At 41.8% G+C, this 23,244-nt stretch overlaps 1 long non-coding RNA gene across 1 annotated transcript; it reads right to left on the bottom strand.

Moving 5' to 3' along the window:
- Window positions 1-369: 369 nt before the first annotated feature.
- Window positions 370-23,016, bottom strand: LOC133044231 (uncharacterized). The gene is made up of 3 exons (XR_009689908.1): window positions 22,678-23,016; window positions 3,007-3,066; window positions 370-387 (listed from the first exon to the last, which is right to left on the bottom strand). It is a non-coding gene; the product is annotated as an uncharacterized LOC133044231 (long non-coding RNA).
- Between the last annotated feature and the right edge of the window lie 228 nt (window positions 23,017-23,244).

Genomic DNA, 23,244 nt, shown 5'->3' with positions numbered 1-23,244 from the left:
GATTCTGAGCCCCACATCAGGCTTCCCAGCCTGGGGATCCGGCAGAGGGACAGGGAATCCCCGGGGAATCTGACTTTGAAGGCCAGTGGGATTTGATTGCAGGACTTCCACAGGTCTGGGGGAAACCGAGACTCCACTCTTGGAGGGCATGGACAAATACCAAGACCCAGGGCAAAGGAGCAGTGACTCCGCAGAAGACTGAACCAGACCTACCTGCTAGTGTTGGAGGGTCTCTTGCAGAGGCGTGGGTCGACAGTGGCTCTCTGTGGGGACACGGACGCTGGCAGTAGCAGTGCCCTACACCAAGAGCCCTCTTATAGGTCATCATTAACCCTATCATAGGGCTTTTAGACTCCTGGGCTGGATCACCTCAGGCCAAACAACTAACTGGGAGGAATTGAAGCCACACCCATCAGCAGACAATGTGATTAAAGTTTTATGGAGATTTTCTGCCTACCAGAGAAAATACGATGATTTTTCATAAAGACATTTTGTTAAAATGTGTTTTTTTCTTAAAATTGCTGTTTTAAAAATATTCTCTTTTTAATTCTAATGTGGTAACTAGTGCTAGATATAACCCACATAAACACAGTTCTTTGAGTTACACAATAATATTTGAGACTATAAAGTGGTCCAGGGACTAAAAAGTTTGATAACAGTTGCCCTGAACGCAGGAAACACCTCTGCTCGCCCCACCTTCCTTGCAAACTCCAGCTGAAGGTGTGGATTAGCACAGAGAGTGTCAATCCTGAATCACTGTAACACTCATGTTTCTTTTCTATTTTTAAGATTTCTTTATTTTATTATTATTATTATATATATATTTTTTTTTTGCTGTGCTGGGTCTTGCAGTGCACAGGCTTTCTCTAGTGGGTGAGCTGGACCTGCTCTCGTTCCCCGCATGGGCTTCTCATCGGGGTTGCTTCTCTTGTTGCAGAGCACAGGCTCCAGAGAGTCTGAACCCAGTAGTTGTGGTACATGAGGTTAGTTGCTCTGTGGCATAAGGGATCTTCCCAGACTGAGGATCAAACTTGTGTCCCTCTGCAATGGCAGACAAATTCTTAACCACTGGACCACCAGGGAAGCCCATCACTCTTCTATTTCCAAATTCTAGAGACCTTTCTGGAATGGATACCTTCCCAAAACTGTATAATAGGGAAATTACATTTCAAAAAGTTATCACCTTCATATTAAATTGAGATTACTTCTTCCTTCCAGAAATACAAAGTTATCCTTTCTAACCAACCCTTCAAGCCACTGCTTTAAGCCATATTTGGTCTTTACCTTCAAATCAAACCTTAAACTCTAGTTCATCTCTGAGTCCTCTTCTTGTCTTACTTCTTAGCAAAAGCTACATATATTACTTAAAAATGTGTTTTGGCTTTGTGTGATGTTTATTGAATTCCTTTGTATTTTTCCAATTTCAAAAGTAATAAATGTTTTTTTGTTAAAAAAAAAAGCAAATTTTTTAAAAAGACCAATATTACAGAAATAGATAACCATGTTTAGGTTGATAAATATTCCTCAAGATTTTTCTATGAATATGATTAAATATGTTTACCCAATTCTGAATATATTATAGATTTGCCACTTTGTAGCCAGCTGTTTTTACTTCTGAATCTTTCTGATTTTGGTCTTTATGAGAACATTTAAGTAATTCTCAGACAGGCATAGTAATTTATAAATTTATATTTAAAGTAAATTAATGAAAAACATTTTAAATAGGATATCTTAAAATGTCATTACATAACTCAGTAAATATTCATTTTCCACTTGTGAGTATACATAGTTTTCTCTTTTCATTTCATAATCTACAAATAATACCCACCAGAATCGTTTTCTGTGCTTCAAGGATCCCAACTAGAATCATTTTCTGTGCTTCTAAGCATCCTTTATAGACATGAAACCCAAGGAGCCCTGATTTTTCTGGGACTTATGATTTCAAATAATTTTATCTCCTTTTTATAATATTTTCTTAAACTTTTACTGAAAATTTGCATTTCATAGTTACATCATTTATTAAAACACTTTTCCATCTTTTGTTTCTGGTAAACTAAAAAAGAAAAACAGAGATTGAAGAACTGTTTCCATGTTTGGAGTAGCTGATTAAGGAGCTGTTTTATGCTTATAAAAGTGCAAGGCTCCTCTTTGGAGAAACATCTAACTGCAGGGCCAGGGCAGGAAATATACAAGATGAGTCTGGAACATCTTGTAGTGTGAGAAAGTAAGGAAGTGCTCAAAAATAAAAACATCCACATTGATAGGAGTAGGTCAAAGGACACAGAAGCCAACTGAAAAAGCTCCTGAGTCAGAACTAGAACAATGTAAGCAAGAAAACAACAAGTCAAAGATGATAACCCAAAGTAGAAAGTAAATATCCATGAAAAGTGAAAGTGAAAGTCACTCAGTCATGTCTGACTCTTTGTGATCCCATGGACTATATAGTCCGTGGAATTCTCAAGGCCAGAATACTGGAGTGGGTAGCCTTTCCCTTCTCCAGGGGATCTGCCCAACTCAGGGATAAAACCCATGTCTCCCGCATTGCAGGCAGATACTTTACCAGCTGAGCCACAAGGGAAGCCTGAAGTATCCATGGGTCCATACTAATATAAAGGAATGACTGAATAAGCCTTATATGAGGGGAAAAAAACAATCTCAGGCAGGAGAATGCCAAATAAATTATGTAGGTATTCCACCTAAAGGAAAGGGATCGTAAGTCCCTGCTTCTTAAGTATAGGCCAGGAAAAGTGATTTCCTTCCAAAGAATACAGTACAAAAAAGGGAATTTAAAAGAGAAACTCTAGAGTGGAGAAACATGACAAATGTCACATTAGCCAGATGATGGTCAACATTGATAATGACAACTCATTGCTGATCCTATATCCCCTTGGTGTGATGGGATGGGACTGGCCCTTTTACTGTGATCATCCTACCCCAAACTCCAAATTTCAGTCTAACCACGAGAAAAATTCTAATACAAGGAGGAGCATTCTACAAAATACTTACCCAGTACACCTCAAAACTGTCAAGGTAATCAAAAACAAGATAAGTTGTATCTCAATAAATCTGCACAGAAGACAAAAACAGAAACAAGATAAGTCTGAGAAACTGTCACAGCCAAGTGACATTACTGCTGACTGTAACATGGGGTTTCTGGAGAGGATCCTGGGTCAGGAAAAAGACATTAGGTAAAAGCTAAGGAAAATTTCAAATATATACTAATAATAATATATCAAAATACATTCACTAATTGTAACAAATGTGCCATCTCAATGTAAGGTGTTAAAGGGGAAAACCGGGGATGGGGGAAGAGAGGAGGTGGGGACTATTATCTGTTCAGCTTCTGTGTAAATCGAAAGCTATTCTAAAAAATAAAGTCTGTTAATTAGAAATAAAAATAAAAACCTCATCTAAATGTACACTTAAATAAAGAAAAAGTCTAGGTCTCTAATCAGAAAAGCTAAGAGCACTTGAGATTTTTCCATATGGGGAAGTGGAACCAGATGCCAAGTTTACATGTAGATAATTCTGGTTGAAAGTTATTAAAAGAGAAAAGGAAAAGTATCCTCTTTTAAATTAGAAAAAAAATTACTTTAATTAAAAAAAATTACCTCTGAATCCTTTATATTTCTTTGCAGTCACATTCAGACAGGTAATTTAACAAAATCAAAGCTGTGTCAAATGAGAGCTTATTTCAAAGAAATACACGCACAGCATTGTAAATCAACTATTCAATAAAAATATTTTTAAACAAGAAAGAGAAATGAAATATCTATAAAGTTCACTGTCTGAGATAATGCATTTAGAAGGTGATTTCCCAGAATTGGGAACCAAGAGTGACTCTGAGTAATGGATTACAATAAATAATATGTGATATATGAAAGAAAGAGAGATGACATTTTTCTCAACTGTTATATCATATTAAAGATACGTGTGTCACTAGAGTGGAAATGAATCATGATCCACCCAGAGAAGTGTGATGAGAGAAGATGGGAAAACTTGTAACTTAATGAAAATAAGAAATGTGGTCCATCCCATTCTAGGAGAAAGGGATCAAAGAAGCAGAGCAAATCAAATATGGCGGTCTGGAAGGAAGGAAGGAAGCTAATTTTGTGAAAGAGTAAATGACAAAGCATCACCAACTCAATGGACATGAGTTTGAGCGAACTCCAGGAGATAGTGGAGGACAGAGAAGCATGGCACGCTGCAGTCCATGGGGTCGCAAAGAGTCGGACATGACTTAGTGACTGAACAACAGCCACAACAAATGGCAAAGACACAATCTCTGAACAAAAGAAGGAGGTCAATTCATAAAGTCAAATTGTGCAGAGTGGGTCCTAAGTGCTTCATCTGCTCAACACCAACGTTGAAGATAAGAACTGTGCACCATTATGCAACTGGATTTCTAAAGCAGCATATTTATTAATAGGTAGGGCAAGTTCATGTCCACTCTTTGTGACTCCATGGACTGTAGCCCACCAGATCTTCTGTCTATGGAATTCTCCAGGCAATACCCAGGCTGGAGTGGGTAGCCATTCCCTTCTCTAGGGTATCCTCCCAATCCTCCCAGGATCAAACTCTGGTCTCCCACATTGCAGGCAGATTCTTTACAGTCTGAGCCACCAGGGAACCCCATGGCAAGGATAAGAGCCAGTAAATAGAGTGCAAGTCAAATAAGGAAACAAAAAAAAAGAATTTGACCCTTTTAACCTTAAAGTTTGCTTGTCTAGATCTCTATGGATGAACAAATAAGACCAATATACTAAGAACTACATGATGGTTTAATGTTTAATAAAAATATTCATGTATCACAACAACTTATAAAAAAAAGTCAGCAACTGCTTGCTTCCCAAAAGATGTATTATGCTAGTAAAAAAAACAAAAGAGAGAGAGAGAGAAAGTGACATTCACATAGTCATACAATGTGTAAGTAGTCTTAGAAATTAGCATGTGTAGCCTCTACTATTCTTAACAAATAGCCACTTTGTAGCCTGGATCCTCATCACATTTCCCTTACAACTATTTAGGAAGATAGGAAAGATGAGAGAAGCCTGACTCTCTGCACTGTTTTACACTTTGTTTTCATTTAATTTTAAATTATCATGCAGTAACATTGATTAGGGAGAGATATACATTTTTTTACCAATTTGAACACTGTTTAAAGACTTTTTTGATGTGGAGCACTTTTAAAGTCTTTGTTGAATTTGTTACTATATTGCATCTGTTGTCTATGTTTTGTTTTTTGTTATGTTTTGATTTTCCCAAGGCATGTGAGATTTAGCTCCCCAACCAGGGATTGAGCCCGCACTCGCCTTCACTGGAAGCCAAAGTCTTAACCACTGAACCGCCAGGGAAGTCCCTAACAGCACTGTTTAGATCTGTGGCGCCGCCACCACCACGGGATTCAAAAGAGCTCCATCACCCTGACAAGCTCTCTCTCACTACTCGTTTATATCACTCTACTTTCCATGTCATCCTGGGTTCTCATCCAAGTTCTTTCTCATGTATGTTTTCCTCCAATTTACCTAGTCTTTTCTGACCAATTGATCCCACAAAAGAACAGGGGAGCAGGACAATGCCTATATGCGTAAATGGGTACCTGGAGGACCCAGGAGAAGGAGGAGGAGGAGAAAATGAGAGGGAGAGGTCTCCTGGGTGGAAGGGAAGCAGAGAGTGTATTTACAACACAGTGTTCAGTCTTCCACCTGAGCAACTCTCATAACCTTCAAGGAAGTCTCAGGTCTCTCATCCACGAAAACCAGGAGTTGGAGAAGTTTATCTTGTTTGAGAGATACAATACCTGGAAGTCAAGATAAGTGATATATAACCTTATGTGAGTTTAAAGTGTACAACCTGTCAGTTTGATACACTTAGATGTTGTGAAATGCTTATCACCATAGCTTGGCTAACACCTCCATCAACTCACAAAGTTACCATTTCCTTTTTGTAGTGAGAACATTTAAGATCTACTGTCTTAGCAACTTTTGATATATAGGACAGTAGTGTTAACTATAATCACCATGCTGTGCATTAGATCCCCAGAACATATTCATCTTATAACTGGAAGTGTGACCCTCTGACCAAGAGCTCCCCATTTCCCCACCCCATAGCCCCTGGGAACTACCACTTGACAATCAGATTTTTTAAATTCCACATGTTAAGTAAGAATACACATTATTTCTTTCTCTATTATTTTGTTTCATCCAAGTTGTCATGAATGGCAGGATTTCCTTCTTTCTCATGGAAATGTTACCAAAAGCTCAGCATCTCTGTATAACAGTGCTGAATCAAATCCCAGGGACAGAATTTTGGGTGAAGAAGAAAAGGACAACTTCATAGCTTTGCCAGGCAAAGGAAGACACACTGGTCTTCAGCCGCAAAAAACTGCATATCCACCCTAAAGAATTTGATGAGGGTTTTTAAAACAGTGGGCCAAAGGTGGGGTCTGACAAGATCAAGATGTGAGCAGACCTCTGTTATCGTTGGTTGTTCAGTCATGTCAGATTTTGCAACCCCATGGACTGCAGCATGCCAGGCTTCCCTGTCCTTTACCATCTCCCAGAGTTTGCTCAAACTCATGTCCATCAAATCATTGATGCCATCCAACCATCTCATCCTCTGTCATCCCTTCTCTTCCTGCCTTCAGTCTTTCCCAGCATCAGGGTCTTTTCCAACGAGTCGGCTCTTCACATCAGGTAGTCAAAGTATTGGAGTTTCAGCTTCAGCATCTGTCCTTCCAGTGAATATTCAGGGTTTATTTCTTTTAGGATTGACTAGTGTGATCTCCTTGCAGTCCAAGGGACTCTCAAGAGTCTTCAGCACCACAGTTCCAAACTGTCTCCTTGCACTCCCTTAATCTCGTCTCAGGTGGTCCCTCTCCTAATCCTGATAAGCTTCTCTGGTCCCTTAAAGTGATTTGATGGCTCAGGTGATTTCATGGCTGCTCCTCCTTGATTAGCAACTGTTCCAATCCATCCTTTGGAAGTCAGGGAAGGAGTCTTGCCTACAAGAAATGGGAGACAGAAAGGCCCCAATCCTTGGGAACTCCACAGGGTCCTGCTTGGTTTCGGAGACTTGGCAATATTCTCATCTCCTCCAGGAAGTCTCCCATTCTAGGTCTATTGAAGCTCCTCACCTTTGAGCTTTCATGGCTTTAATAATTGTGACGTGCAACACAACACAAACGTTTTTATTGGTCAGTCTTCTGAATCTGAATGATGAGCACACTCGGGAGAAAGATGGTGAATAGTCACAGACTCGCCATAGTGCCAGGACAATTCTGAGGTCATTATAAAAGTGAAAGTCGCTCAGTTGTGTCCAACTCTTTGTGACCCTGTGGACTGTATAGTCCATGGAATTCTCCAGGCCAGAATACTGGAGGGATCTTCCCAGCCCAGGGAACCCGTTATCTCCTGCATTGGCAGGAGAGTTCTTCACCACTGAGCCACCAGGGAAGCAAAGCAATTGACTTAAGAAATACAAATATTTCTCACTATTCAACCTCATGATAGATGGAGAAGGATGGGAGAGATATCCAAGAAGGGGACAAAGGTACACATATAGCTGATTCACTTCATGTATAGCAGAAACCAACACAAAAGCAACCTGGACTTCCCTGTTAGCACAGTGGATAGGAATCCACCTACCAATGCATATTTGTTTCCCGGTCCAGGAAGATTCCACATGCCGTGGAGCAAAGACCCGTGCTAAGTCGCTTCAGTCATGTCCAACGCTTTGCCACTCAGGACTGTAGCCCGCCAGGCTGCTCTGTCCATGGGATTCTCCAGGCAAGGATATTGGAGTGAGTAAATGAATAAATATAGCTGTGTGCACATGTCAAAAAAATTTTTTTAAAGAAATATATGCAGTCCTGTGGGACTGCAGTGTAAACCCTGCTGGCCTCCAGACAAGCTGATCTTGAGGTGTCCCCATGGTAAAGTTGCAAAATTTGGGGCTCCAGAGGAATGTATGTACTTCTTTCTGGGAGATATTGGTGAGCTGCAGGGAGGCCAAGGGAGCACATATAGATGACCTCTGTCCCCTGAGAGCACCGCTGGAGTCTCTAGACGTGTGGTAAACCTGAAGCCTGCCCCTCAGGCTGAAGTAAATAATAAAAGACAGGACCAGTAAATAGGCCTTTTTCATGAGAAGACTGTGGACACTTTTCAGCTTGCTGCCTGCACCATGCCCTGGGAGTGGCAGCATGACCACCATGAGACACCCCTCAACAGGCCTTTGCCCCACTGGCAGATGATTTACGATAAGCAAATGAATCTTCTCATGGGGTCTGGATACTTTTCACATTGCTGCTTTTGCACTGGGTGAATAAGTTTGCACTTGAGCCATTTAAGAGCGGGGCTCTCAGCTCCCTCCGGCCTTTTGGGTCTCCTGGAGGTAAGCCCCATTGGTTCGCAAAGTCAGATGTTCTGGGGGCTCATCTCTTTTGTTCTGGTCCCAATGGCTGTGGTGACTGCTGTGGGGTGTGAACCCCTTGCTTCTTAGGGAAAAGCTCCGTATTTGTGATTGTGGGTCACCACACTGTGGGTGGAGTATTTGTCAGACCTTTTCTCTTCCCCACCTCAGTGTGGCCCTTTTATCCTTTTTTGTGCAGAAACTGCTCAGCTAGTTTCCAGACCTTTTTCAGAGGGAATGGTTCCACAAGCAGCTGGGGGTTTGGTGTGTCTGTGGGAGGAGGCGAGTTCAGGATCTTCCTACACCACCATGTTGAACTGCCTCTTCAATTCTATTTTTAAAAATTGAAAGCACAAATTGTTTAAAAATTTGTGGGAAGAGAAAGAGAAAATTGAAATACTAGGTCTCCGAGCCTAATGCCTTTTACTAATTAAGATAATTATTTTTCATGTTTAGTGGTGTGTGTGGTGTCAGTCACTAAGTCATTTCCAGCTCTTTGTAACCCCAGGGACTAAGCCCACCAGGCTTCTCTGTCCTTGGGGTTTCCAGGCAAGAATACTGGAGTGGGTTGCTATTTCATTCTCCAGGGGATCTTCCCAACTCAGGGATTGAACCTGCATCTCCTGCATTGCAGGTGGATTTTTAACCACTGAGCTAGTGGTGAAGTGAAAGTCGCTCAGTCGTGTCCATCTCTTTGTGACCCCATGGACTATACAGTCCATGGAATTCTCCAGGCCAGAATACTGGAGTGGGTAGCCTTTCCCTTCTCCAGGGGATCTTCCCAACCCAGGGATTGAACCCAGGTCTCCCACATTGCAGGCAGATTCTTAAATCCAGCATACAAAGACTAGACTAGACTAGACTAGAAGAATCCTAAGTCTACTTCCATGTTCCACATTTTACAATTCTATGTATAGGCTTTACCTATCAGTACGAGGAAAGAATATATAAATTATAAAGGTGATGATTGATAGCTGGAAAGAAAGACAACTTAAACTATAGCACTTGATCTTAAAATAAGACATTTTTCAAGCAGTTTAAAATGTGTTTGAAATATATATATACATATACATTAAAAAGATGGGAATAAAAAATAAATAAATAAATAAATAAAAGATGGGAATACCAGATCACCTTACCTGCCTCCTGAGAAACCTGTATGCAGGTCAAGAAACAACAGTTAGAACTGGACATGGAGCAATGGACTGGTTCAAAACTGGGAAAGGAGTAGGACAAGGCTATATGTTGTCACCCTGCTTATTTAACTTATGTGCAGAGTACATCATGTGGAATGCCAGGCTGGAAGAATCACATGCTGGAATCAAAGATTGCCAGGAGAAATACCAACAGCCTCAGATATGCAGATGATACCACTCTAACAGCAGAAAGTGAAGAGGAATTACAGAGCCTCTTGATGAAGGTGGAAGAGAAGAGTGAAAAAGCTGGCTTAAAACTCAACATTCAAAAAACTAAGATTATGGCATCCAGTCCCACCACTTCATGGCAAATAGAAAAGGAAAAAGTGGAAAGTGACAGATTTTATTTTCTTGGGCTCCAAAATCACTGTGGATGGTGACTGCAGCCATGAAGCTAAAAGACACTTTCTGTGCTGAATAAAAGTGGCCAGAGTGGGCATCCTTATCTTGTTCCTGATCTTACAGGAATTGCTTTCAGCTTTTCAACATTGAGTGTAAGGTTAGCTGTGGGTTTGTCATATATGGCCTTTATTATGCTGACATATGTTCCCTCTGTGCCCACTCTCTGCAGAATTTCTATCATAGATGGATGTTGAGCAGCTGCTTTTGACACTGGTAGTAGCAGAGCTAGTGTTCAGTTTATTGCTCTAACTCTAGCACACCAAACAGAATGGTCTCTAACTAGAGGGAGTAGACATAATAGAGCACACGAAACAGGAGATCTGTTTTGTGGCTGTAACATCACATTTAAAGTTATTTAAATGTCTGTGCCTCGGGACTTCCCTGGTAGTCCAGTGGTTAAGCATCTGCTTGCCAATGCAGGGGACACAGATTCAATCCCTGCTTGGGGGACTATGATCCCACATGCTATGGGGCAGCTAAGCCCGTGTGCCACAACGACCGAACCTTGTGCCCCCTAGAGCCTGTGCTCCACAAGAGAAGCCACGGCAACGGTAAGCCAGTGCACCACAAGGAAGAGAAGCCCCTGCTCGCTGCACCCAGAGAAAAGCCTGCACAGCAGTGAAGACCCAGCAAAGCCAAAAGCAAATAAATAAACGAATAAAATTAAAAAAAATAAATATCTGTGCCTTCGTGATAAAATAAGAAACTTGAACTAGGTGACCTTCAACGTTATTTCCATTCCAAACTGTTGAAATTCCATAAATGCTACCTTTTAAGGGAAAGAGCTAGTTATAAAATCAGTAGGGAAAGCTCTATAACTTGACATTTTCTTCATTTGAAGCCTAATCAATTGGATTTTTGCAAGTCCTCTAAGCCAAAGACCAATGAGCCTTCCAGGTAGTCCCACCCAAAATCTACTTGACTCAAAATGTGTTCATTCAGCTTCTTGGATCTAATATTGACCTCATATTCTATCCTCCATTCATCCTTCCCCCTCTATACTTAATCTAAATTTTCACAATAAAATGTAACCTCACCAGATCCAGGATTTGAGAGGTTGTCCTTAAGAAAAAGAATATAAAATTACAAATAAATATATTAGGACTCCACAGAGTGCCTTGGAAAGGAAATTAAAGCTGCATTAACTTTATGGTGAATCATTTCTGTCTCTGACATCTGGAAGAGTTCAAATACAGCTTATTAGCTGTACAAAAACAATGTTACTATGAGACACATACACACTTAACAACACACACACACACACATATACAGAAGATGGTGCAAGACATTTCTTTTCACATTGAGCTTAGCATCTTGACTTTTGGTCTCTCTTTTCTCTTTTCTCTCCTGCCCTCTGCTTTCTCAGTCTTTTTTTTTTTTTTCCAGTCTTTTTGACTTCTCATTTTTCTTGGTTGCTTAGAAACTTGGTGTGGTGGGAAAAAGGGACTGCTGGCCCTCTTTTCTGGTTCTTAGTTGTGTTAAAGATAGATGAAATTTTAGGAAAGCATAGTAATGTGCAAATACTAGGTACTCAATTAATGTCAAGTTAATTCAATTTATGGGCTTTCCCAGCTAGCTCAGTGGTAAAGAATCTGCCTGCTGATGCAAGAGACATGGGTTTGATCCCTGGGTGAGGAAGTTCCCCTGCAGAAGGAAATAGCAACCCATTCCAATATCCTTGCCTGGGAAATCCCATGGACAGGGGAGCCTGGCGGACTACAGTCCGCGGGGTCCCAGAAGAGCTGGACGTAACTTAGCGGTTAAATAACAACACTTCAATTTATAGGTCAAGGCAAAAACCGCTACAATATTGTGTAAAGTAAAAAATTAGCCTCCATTTAAAATAAATAAATTAAAAAAAAATAAAGGAACTCACAACGAACAGAAGAAAGACATCAGAATTCTATCACCTGAGAGCCTAGATTCTTGCTAACAACGCTGTCTACTTTGTTGATCTTGCAGTGGTTCAATTTTAGCTAGAATCACTTAGGGAAACTTTTAAAAGATTCCTCCCAGATCACAACTCAGATTAAATAAATAAAAATCTCTGGAAATAAGTTATAGGTCAATGCAGAATAAAGATACTTAAAGACATATTCAAGGTCCAGAAATGAAACAAATAGCATGACATTCAACAAGGGTTATGATGGCCTGGATTTGGGTTCCCCCCCAAATTAAATAATTATATACAATAAAGGGAGTACAGTTAATGTTAGTTACACGTTTAATGAAAAGCAATGAATCTGGCTCCTGAAAGAAGCAGCCTTCTTAAATTAAAAAAAAAAATCAATTAACACTATAAGAAAAAAAATTTTCACACACAAAATATGTGACAATGTATTTTATATGTAAAATACAAAGACAGAGTTATGAAATATAAAGTTATAAAAATTTAAAATAAAATTTTAGCTTATGAAATATAAAGAGAGTTATGAAAGATGAGAAAAAAATATATCCTTAACAATTACTGAAACAAAGAATTAATGAGAAGACTGGAGGCTAAATCAAAAACTGTGTGGGTAGGACCCTGTATACTATGATGAGAAGTTTAGAGTTCATTCTAACCATGTGGGAAATCTTTGGAGGTTTTTAAGCATGGGTTTTTAACCACGGGTTTTTTAACCACGAGGTTTTTAACCACGGGCTTCCCAGGTGGCGCTATTGGAAAAGAATCTGCCTGCCAATGCAGGATACTTGAGAGATGTAGGTTTGATCCCTGAGTCAGGAAGATTCCCTGGAGGAAGGCATGGTAACCAACTCCAGTATTCTTGCCTGGAAAATCCCATGGACAGAGGAGCTGGGAGTCTGTGGTACATAGAGTCGCAAAGAGACGGACACAATGAAGCGACTTAGCACACACGCATAGGGAACAATAAGCAAATGAAAATTCGCTGGGCTATAGGAGGATGTATTGGTTTTCTAGGGCCGCCACAACAAAAACACAATGCGCTGGGTTTCCTTAAACAACAGAAGTTTGTTTCCTCACAGTTTCAGAGTCCAAGATCAAGGGAGCCAGGGGGTTGGTTTCCTCAGAGGGCCATAAGAGGAGGAACAGTCCCAGGGCCCTCTCCCTGACTTGCGCATGGCTTCCTTTCTCTCCACATGTCCACCCCTCTGTGCACACTGCTGGGATCTCTTTCTCTTCTTATGAGAAAACCGGTCATATGGGAATAGGTCTCCAGGCTAATGGCCTCATTTTAACTTAATCACCTCTTTGAAGACATTAGCTCCAAATAGGATTACATTCAAATGTTATGGGGACATACAAATTTGAGTAGGGAGACCCAATTCAGTCTGTGTAACATGGTGAAGAATGGAAATAGAGAGACCAGTTAGGATATTACTGCAGCGTTTCAGCAAAAGATACTATTGTTTTGGATTAGGGTTTGAGCATAGAAGATAGAAGTGGATGGATTAGGGAGTTATTTTAGAGGTAGCATGAATGGATTTGCCACTTTTTTTTTTTTTTTTTGGACCACATTCATGCTGCTTGCAGGGTCTTAGTTCCCAAACTAAGATCAAACCCAGGCACCCTCCCCCACCCATAGTAGAAGTGCAGAGTCTCATCCACTGTTGCTGCTAAGTCACTTCAGTCGTGTCGGACTCTGTGCCACCCCATAGACGGCAGCCCACCAGGCTCTGCCGTCCCTGGGATTCTCCAGGCAAGAACACTGGAGTGGGTTGCCATTTCCTTCTCCAATGCATGAAAGTGAAAAGTGAAAGTGAAGTCGCTCAGTCGTGTCCAACTCTTAGGGACCCCCGTGGACTGCAGCCCACCAGGCTCCTCCGTCCATGGGATTTTCCAGGCAAGAGTACTGGAGTTGGGTGCCATTGCCTTCTCCTCTTATCCACTGGATACCAGAAATTCCCAACTTTGCCATCTCTAAGCAAGAGAAAGAAAAGTCTCAGGGATTATTATCAGATTTCTGGTCTAAGCAATGAGGCTGTGTGTGCTGAGATAAAGAAGATTCTTTCCCTTAGACTATATTGCTCTCCTGAGCCAGGTTGAGGTGATTCTGTTTACATTAAAAAGGGTGGATTGTAACCCACCAGGCTCCTCTGTCCATGGGATTTTCCAGGCAAGAATACCTAGAATATGGCAAAAAAAGACTTTGGAACTTGATTTCTTTTTCACAGTCTCCTAACCATAAATAAAGGAAATTTTAACAGCCTGGTTGGTAAACTCTGAAATTATTATTCTTCTGGAAGAAAACCCACGAGAAAAATCTTTGTTCTCCAGGCAAAGATTTCCTAGGTATGACACTGAAGGCTTGATTCACAAAATAGCAAATTAATTGATTGGATTTCTTCATCAATGCTTAAAACTTCTCTTCAAAGCCCATTATTAGGAAAATAAAGAGACAAGCTGAGACAGGGAGGAAATACTTGCAAAGCACGTACATAATAAGGACTTCTATTGGAATGTGTAAATAATTCTCAGAGACCAATGTTATAAAAAAAATTAAAATAAACAAAGGCCCTTCACATATGATATAGAGAAGGAAAATGAGCACATGAAAAGTTATGCAACTTAACATCCTTAGTCATTAGAGAAGTTGCAAATTAAAATGATGAGATACCTCTGCACAACTGCAGAATGGCTAATTGTGACATAATAAGAAATGTGTATTTAGGGGCTTCCTTGGCAATCCAGTGGTTAAGACTCCATGCTTCCACTGGGGGGGCATGGGTTTCATCCCTAGTCGGGAAACTTAAGATACTTCATGCTGCATAGCACAGTCAAAAAAGAAAAAAAAAAGAAATACAGGTTTGGTCACTGCCCCTGATTCCTGACACAAAGTTCCATGGGTCCCTTGGAATTTCCTGAGTGACAGAAGCATCTTCGGTGGCCTCTGGATAGCTTCAGGATGGAGGCTGGTCTCCAGGAAGACAAAGCCAGGATTTGAAGCTTGGAACTTCAGGCTTACAGTGAGGGAAGGGAGCTGACATTCATCTGCACAATGCAGTCTCCATAAAAATCTTTAAACTGTGAGATTCTGAGAGTTTCCAGGTTGGTAAACACATCCTTGTGTTGGGCCTGGTAGGATGGTTCAGGTCAGCCGCTCAGTAGTGTTCGAAGCTTTGCAACCCCATGAACCACAGCGCACCAGGCCTCCCTGTCCATCACCAACTCCCAGAGTTCACCCAAACTCATGTCCATTGAGTCAGTGATGCCATCCAACCACCTCATCCTCTGTCATCCCCTTCTTCTCCTGCCTTCAATCTTTCCCAGCCTTGGAGTCTTTGCAAATGAGCCAGCTCTTCACATGAGGTGGCCAAAGTATTGGAGTTTCAGCTTCAACATCAGTCCTTCCAATGAACACCCAGGACTGATCTCCTTTAGGATGGACTGGTTGGATCTCCTTGCAGTCCAAAAGACTCTCAAGAGTCTTCTCCAACACCACAGTTCAAAAGCATCAATTCTTTGGCACTCAGCTTTCTTTATAGTCCAATGCTCACATCCATACATGACTACTGGAAAAACCATAGCCTTGACTAGATGGACCTTTACTGACGAAGTAATGCCTCTGCTTTTTAATATGCTATCTAGGTTGGTCATAACTTTCCTTCCAAGGAGTAAGTCTTTTAATTTCATGGCTGCAATCACCACCTGCAGTGATTTTGGAGCCCAGAAAAATAAAGTGAGCCACTGTTTCCCCATCTATTTGCCATGAAGTGATGGGACCGGATGTCATGATCTTAGTTTTCTGAATGTTGAGCTTTAAGCCAACTTTTTCACTCTCCTCCTTCATTTTCATCAAGAGGCTTTTTAGTTCCTCTTCATTTCTGCCATAAGGGTGGTGTCATCTGCATATCTGAGGTTATTGATATTTCTCCTGGCAATCTTGATTCCAGCTTGTGCTTCCTCCAGCCCAGCATTTCTCATGATGTACTCTGTGTATAAGTTAAATAAACGGTGACAACATACAGCCTTGATGTACTCCTTTTCCCATATGGAACCAGTCTGTTGTTCCATGTTCAGTTCTAACTGTTGCTTCCTGACCTGCATACAGATTTCTCAAGAGGCAGGTCAGGTGGTCTGGTATTCCCATCTCTTTCAGAATTTTCCACAGTTTATTGTGCTCTACACAGTTAAAGGCTTTGGCATAGTCAATAAAGCAGAAATAGATGTTTTTCTGGAACTCTCTTGCTCTTTCAATGATCCAGCGGATGTTGGCAATTTGATCTCTGGTTCCTCTGCCTTTTCTAAAACCAGCTTGGACATGTGGAAGTTCATGGTTCATGTACTGCTGAAGCCTGGCTTGGAGAATTTTGAGCATTGCTTTACTAGCGTGTGACATGAGTGCAATTGTGCAGTAGTTTGAGCATTCTTTGGCATTGCCTTTCTCTGGGATTGGAATGAAAACTGACCTTTTCCAGTCCTGTGGCCACTGCTGAGCTTTCCAAATTTGCTGATATATTGAGTGCAGCACTTTCACAGCATCATCTTTCAGGATTTGAAATAGCTCACCAGGAATTTCATCACCTCCACTAGCTTTGTTTGTAGTGATGCTTCCTAAGGCCTACTGGAGTTGACATTCCAGGATGTCTGGTTCTAGGTGAGTGAGCACACCATTGTGATTATCTAGGTCATGAAGATCTTGTTTGTACAGTTCTTCTGTGTATTCTTTCCACATCTTCTTAATATCTTCTGAGTCTGTTAGGTCCATACCATTTCTGTCCTTTATTGAGCCCATCTTTGCATGAAATGTTCCCTTGGTATCTCTAATTTTCTTGAAGAGATCTCTAGTCTTTCCCATTCTATTGTTTTCCTCTATTTCTTTGCATTGATTGCTGAGGAAGGCTTTCTTATCTCTCTTGGCTATTCTTTGGAATTCTGAATTCAAATGGGAATATCTTTCTTTTTCTCCTTTGCCTTTCACTTCTCTTTGTTTCACAGCTATTTGTAAGGCCTCCTCAGGCAGCCATTTTGCTTTTTTGCATTTCTTTTTCTTGGGGATGGTCTTGATTCCTGTCTCCTGTACAATGTCACAAACCTCTGCCCATAGTTCATCAGGCACTCTATCAGATCTAGTCCCTTAAATCTATTTCTCACTTCCACTGTATAATCATAAGGGATTTGATTTAGGTCATACCTGAATGGTCTATTGGTTTTCCCCACTTTCTTCAATTTAAGTCTGAATTTGGCAATAAGTAGTTCATGATCTGAGCCACAGCCAGCTCCTGGTCTTGTTTTTGCTGACTGTATAGAGCTTCTCCATCTCTGGCTGCAAAGAATATAATCAATATGATTTCTATGTCGACCATCTGGTGATGTCCATGTGTAGAGTCTTCTCTTGTGTTGGTGGAAGAGCGTGTCTGCTATGACCAGTGCGTTCTCTTGGCAAAACTCTATAGCCTTTGCCCTGCTTCATTCTGGCATACCCCAGCTCCAAGGGACAGAAGAAGCTCCTGCACTGGGACCCTTCCAGACCTATGTGTCTCTTCATCTAGCTAATCATCTGTATGCTTTATCATTTTTTTAATTTTAAAAATTTATTTAGTTATGGCTGTGCTATGTCTTCACTGCTGTGAGGGCTCTTCTCTAGTTGCGACGAGTGAGGGCTACTCACTAGTTGTAGTGTGCTGGCTTCTCATTACAGTGGCTTCACTTGCCGTGGAGCACAGGGTCTAGGGTGTGGAGGTTTCCGTACTTGCAGCTCCCAGGCTCTAGATCACAGGTTCAGTAGTTGTGGCGCCCGGGCCTAGTTGCTCTGAGGCTTGTGGGATCCTCCCGGATCAGAGATCAAACTCATGTTTCCGGCATTGGCAGGTGGATTCTTACTCACACACAAAAACCTGATGATCATAGGGATTGCAGGCATCTTCAAGCTATTGCATTTTGTAAGGTTTCTTTTATCATTTAAATGAATGTTTCCAAATTGTGCATGCTTACAACAAAGTTTCAGAAGTCCCCAAATGAACCTTCACTCAGCCAGACTTGGTAACTAGTACTGAATTATAAGTAGTGCCTCAGTGTGGGATGGCTGGGTTTCCAGTCATAGTGTTCTAGTCTCTATTACGAAAATGTTACATTTTATTTTAGGAAAATCAAGTATCCACATGATGGCACTATAACCTACAAAATAAGAGGCTGTCAGTTTATGAAGATCAAGGGCTTCCCAGGTGGCATTAGTGGTAAAGAATCTGCCTGCCAATGCAGCAGACCAAGAGTCCTGGGTCAGGAAGATCTCCTGGAGAAGGAAATGGCAACCCACTCCAGTATGCTTGCCTGGAAAAATTCCATGGACAGAGGAGCTTGGCGGGCTGTAGTCCATGGGGTGCAAAAGAGTCAGACACAACTTAATACTTGTCAGTAGCAGCAAGGACCTGGTAAATTCTAGTTGTTGTTGTTTAGTTGCTAAGTCGTGTCCTACCTTTGTGACCCCATGGACTGCAGCACACCAGGCTTCCCTATCCCTCACTATCTCCTGAGTTTGCTCAAATTTATGTCCACTGAATCAGTGATGCCACCCAACCATCTCATCCTCTGTCCTCCCCTCCTCTTCCTGCCCTCAATCTTTCCCAGCATCAGGGTCTTTTCTAATGAGTTGGCTCTTCTCATCAGGTGGCCAAAGTATTAGAGCTTCAGCTTCAGCATCAGTCCCTCCAATGAATATTCAGGACTGATTTCCTTTAGGATTGACTGGTTTGATCTCCTTGCAGTCCAAGGGACTCTCAAGAGTCTTCTCCATTATCACAATTCAAAAACATCAATTCTTTGGTGCTCAGCCTTCTTTATGGTCCAACTTTCACATTCATACATAATTACCAGAAAAACCATAGCTTTGACTATATGGACATTTGTCAGCAAAGTAATGTCTCTGTATTTTAATAAACTGTCTAGGTTTGTCATAGTTTTAAGTTTTTTAATTTTAAACTCTAGTTAAAATACTTCTTATTGATGGAGCATGCATATATATATAAGGCATTTTAGAGACTTCCCTGGTGGTTAAGAATATGCCTTCCAATTCAGAGAACATGAGTTCCATCCCTGGTTGGGGAACTGAGATCCCACATGCCTCAGGGCAACTAAACCTGCATGCCATAACTACTGAGCCAGAGAGCCCTGAGGGAAACCAAAATTTCCCCATTCCGTAATCCAGAGCCAATTCAGTCAATTAAATAGATCTTAAAAAAAAAATAAGGCATTTTATATACAAAATAATATGGATATCATTTCCCTTGTGTTATACAGAGAGGCACTGGTTAATCTTTCATTTCAAGCACATTTTTCACATGGTTCATTTGATAACAGGATCTTATTCTATTCCTCATCTTTTTAGAAAACAGTTATTAATCATCTTTAGCACATGGCCCTGATCTGGATAAGAAGAACAAAAGCAGGTGAACAGCTATGTAAGAGCCTAATATGAAGATGCAACTGTATTGGGAGCTACTTAATGTGTTACCCATAATATCATTTCTCCCTATTATTGAATTAAGGAATAACTCAGAAGTTATCAGGGAAGCTGCATTGGATAAGACAGATGTCATCATGGAGTTTACATTCTAGCAAGGGAGATGGGCTTTAAATACATGATGATATAATTACTTAGTTAAACTTACGGTAAGTGCTACAAAAGATAAATCTAATAAAATGAGAATACATAAATGGTTAAAGGCGCTGAATTCAATCTGCCAAATAAAGGGAGGCTTCACTGAACAAGACACAGTGAGCTAAGCTCTGAAGGATGAATAGACATTAACTAGGAACAAAGAAAAGGGAAAAGCATAACATTCGGAGGGAATGGGCATGTGCAAAGGGCCTGCAGTGGCCTGTTACAGGAAGTAAGAGCATGAAAAAAATCCATCCTATCTTGATTATCATCAGTCAAGAGTTAGTTAAGGACATTTTATCACCAATTCATTAATCTCTGAATTTGAACATAACATCAAATTTATAGATTACCTATATTCTAAAAGTTTGATGAGAAATTAATTGTTTAGAAGGAAAAATACTTTCCCATGACAAAATGGTAGAAATAATAGTACCATGAAGCCTATTTAACCCATAAGGTAATTTCTATTGACTGTTTTCCTTGAAGTCTGTTCTCCATAAATAATTTTTTTAAATTGCCCTTTTACAAAATAACTGGACTATTCTATTTAAAATATCAAGGTTAAGAAAGAAAAGGTTGAAGAATAGTTCCAGAATAAAGAGATATAAACAGATAAGTGCAATGCATGACTCCATATGCGATCATGGATGGGCTGCTGCTGCTAAGTCACTTCAGTTGTGTCCTACTCTGTGCAGCCCCATAGACGGCAGCCCACCAGACTCCGCCGTCCCTGGGATTCTCCAGGCAAGAACACTGGAGTGGGTTGCCATTGCCATCTCCGATCATGGATGGGAGAAGACAGTTATTGAGAATAATGTTGGGAAAATAGATAAAACTTGAATATAAGTCACAGATCAAGCCTAGGCTACCATGATAGGAGAGAGCCACCTATCTTGGGCACAGAATTTATGATGGCACAAGAACTCAGTAATCAAAATAAAGGACATTTGAATGTAATATTTAAAAAGAAAATTTAATGCAAAAATTTATAATGAACATGATTAGACTGCAATATCCTTGACTGCAAGGATATTGGATATTTAATGATTTAATGGCTTCCTGTGACTTGTCAGATAAACAAAGCTACCACTAGTGAAAGTGGTTTTAATCACCTATCGACTATGCACCTGCGTGCTAAGTTGCTTCAGTTGTGTCCAACGCATTGTGACTTTATTGACTGTAGCCTGACAGGCTCCTGTGTCCATGGGATTCTCCAGGCAAGAATACTGGAGTGGGTTGCCATGTCCTCCTTCAGGGGATCTTTCTGATTCAGGGATCGAACCTGTGTCTCTTAAGTCTCCAACACTGGCAGGCAGATTCTTTACCACTCAGCCACCAGGGAAGCCCCCTACCTACTACAGCAATAGAGAAAAAGAGTCTAGCATGAACTGAATTCAACATCAATTTCAGAGAGGCCATTGAGTGTTTTAAAGGAAAATGGAAGAATAGGGAGGGACTGAGAAGAGTCAGGAAAGTGATCAATTACAAAAAGCCAAAAGGCAGGATTGGGTCACTTGGATCTATTTGGGCATGTTAAGTGGGTGGTGCTTATGGAAGCTCCTAAGGATACAAGAATAGATGCTTTCGAACTGAGGTGCTGGAGGAGACTCTTGAGAGTGCCCTGGACTGCAAGGAGACCAAACCAGTCAATCCCAAAGGAAATCAACCCTGAGTATTCACTGGAAGGACTGAGGCTGAAGAAGCTGAAGCTCCCATACTTTGGCCACTTGATTCAAAGAGCCAACTCACTGGAAAAGATCCTGATGCTGGGAAAGACTGAAGGCGAAAGGCGAAGGGGGCAGCAGAGGATGAAATGGCTGGATAGCATTACCTACTCAATGGATATGAACTTGAGCAAATTCCGGGAGATAGTGGAAGACAGAAGAGCCCAAAGCGTCACAGTTGCAGAGTCCACAGGATCCCAAAGAGTTGGTCACTACTTAGCAACCGAACAACAACAGGGAAACAGGCTCTGTCTTGAGTTGTCACTGGAACGGGCTGCAAATTCTTTTCAGCCCCCTCTGACTTGTATTTGAAGCCCTCTGTCTGATGGATTCTATTTCTCTTTCTTTTTTCTTTTTTTTTAAATGATGGATTCTATCTACAAAGAATGTATAGTTTGTTTTAAAAAATTTAGTGATAAACAAGTAGGTGGAGAACAATGTTTTGGGAAGGAGAGTGATCACAAATCCCCATAAATCACTGGAAGCTAAAGATCTATTCTTCCAGCACATGGTCAACCTTGACCAAAACAAAGGTTATGACTTTTCAGGTTTAGCATTCTGGTCTTTTTTTCCTTCTCATTTCTTCTAATGACTCTCTCTCTCTCTCTTTTTTTTTTTTTGAACTAAAATGAGCTTCACTGATTACTTAAGAATAAATACCCTGTGCCAGCCTTACCTCAGCACACACAGAAAAAGGACTTGGTTAACTTTTCTATTAGCTTTGTAATGTCCCTCAATTTTAACAGGAGGAGGAGACAGGCATCGACTATTGTCCTGGAAGAATTTCAAAGCTCAGCCAATGTGGAAAGGAGGACGTGAACTGGCCAGGTTATTACCTTCTCATCTCTGCTAGCAGGCATTTACTGCTGACAGTAGGTCGGAATGGCCATAATCTAACACTGAACAGTTCAGGATTCTCCCCTTCTGGGATAACCGCACTGGGATCCTGCTGCTGCTGCTGCTGCTAACTCACTTCAGTCGTGTCCAACTCTGTGCGACCCCATAGACGGCAGCCCACCAGGCTCCTCCGTCCCTGGGATTCTCCAGGCAAGAGTACTGGAGTGGGTTGCCATTGCCTTCTCCGCACTGGGATCCTACTATTTCTCAAAGCTGCCCTTCTCCACCTGCACTACGTGGCTTATGCTCTTATTTTCTTTACTCAGCAACTTTTCAAATAGTGTCCTTGACGGCAGTTCTCGGTGTGACCCACTCCTGAGAACCTAAGGTCGGGCGTTGGGTCACCGTTATAACAGGGTTCCTGGTATACCACAAGTGACCGTTTCATTGGCCGGGACCGCCCCTATTACTAGAAAACCCCGGGTTTCCAGCTAGACGAAAACGAAACTCTGTCCTCTTCCAGGAGGGGGTTTCGCTTGTTACCAAAAAGCCTTCCTGTCCTCCGTCAAATCACCAAATGGGGACCCCGGCACCCTGACAAGGTCGCCGAGGATGGGCGGCGGGCTGGGCCTCCGGGGCTCGTGACCGGCGGCGGCCGGGTGGTGTGCGTCGGATGCGCTCCCGGGCCTCGCCTGGCAGCTGGGGACAATCCAGAGGGAAGCCACTTCGGCACACACAACGGCACCACCTGGGTTAGCAGTTTCCAATGGATTGACTTCCGGGAGCAGGTGCCACTAGGCAACTTCCGGTTTCTTCTGCACCTCCTCGGAACCCGCCTACAACGCGGCCCTCTTCCCCGCCCAGCCTACTTCCTACTCCCGGCCCCGCCCCTGGCCCCTCCTCCCCACCTCAGACCCCTCCTCCCAGTCCGCCCTCAGGCCCCGCCCCTCATCCCCCTCCCCACCTCCCCGTTCCATTCAATTGTTGGATTGTCGGCGCTGCACTCCCACCGGCGGCCGGCAGGGGGCGGGGTTCGAGCGTGGATTTCCCCGGCGTCCCCTGGGCTGGGACAGGCGCGGAGCGGAGCGGGGCGGGCGGGTGGACGCGCGG

This window comes from Dama dama, chromosome 23 (assembly GCF_033118175.1).
Source record: "Dama dama isolate Ldn47 chromosome 23, ASM3311817v1, whole genome shotgun sequence".
In the NCBI taxonomy this organism is placed as follows: Eukaryota; Metazoa; Chordata; class Mammalia; order Artiodactyla; family Cervidae; genus Dama; species Dama dama.
This window is presented reverse-complemented; position numbering and strand designations above follow the sequence as displayed.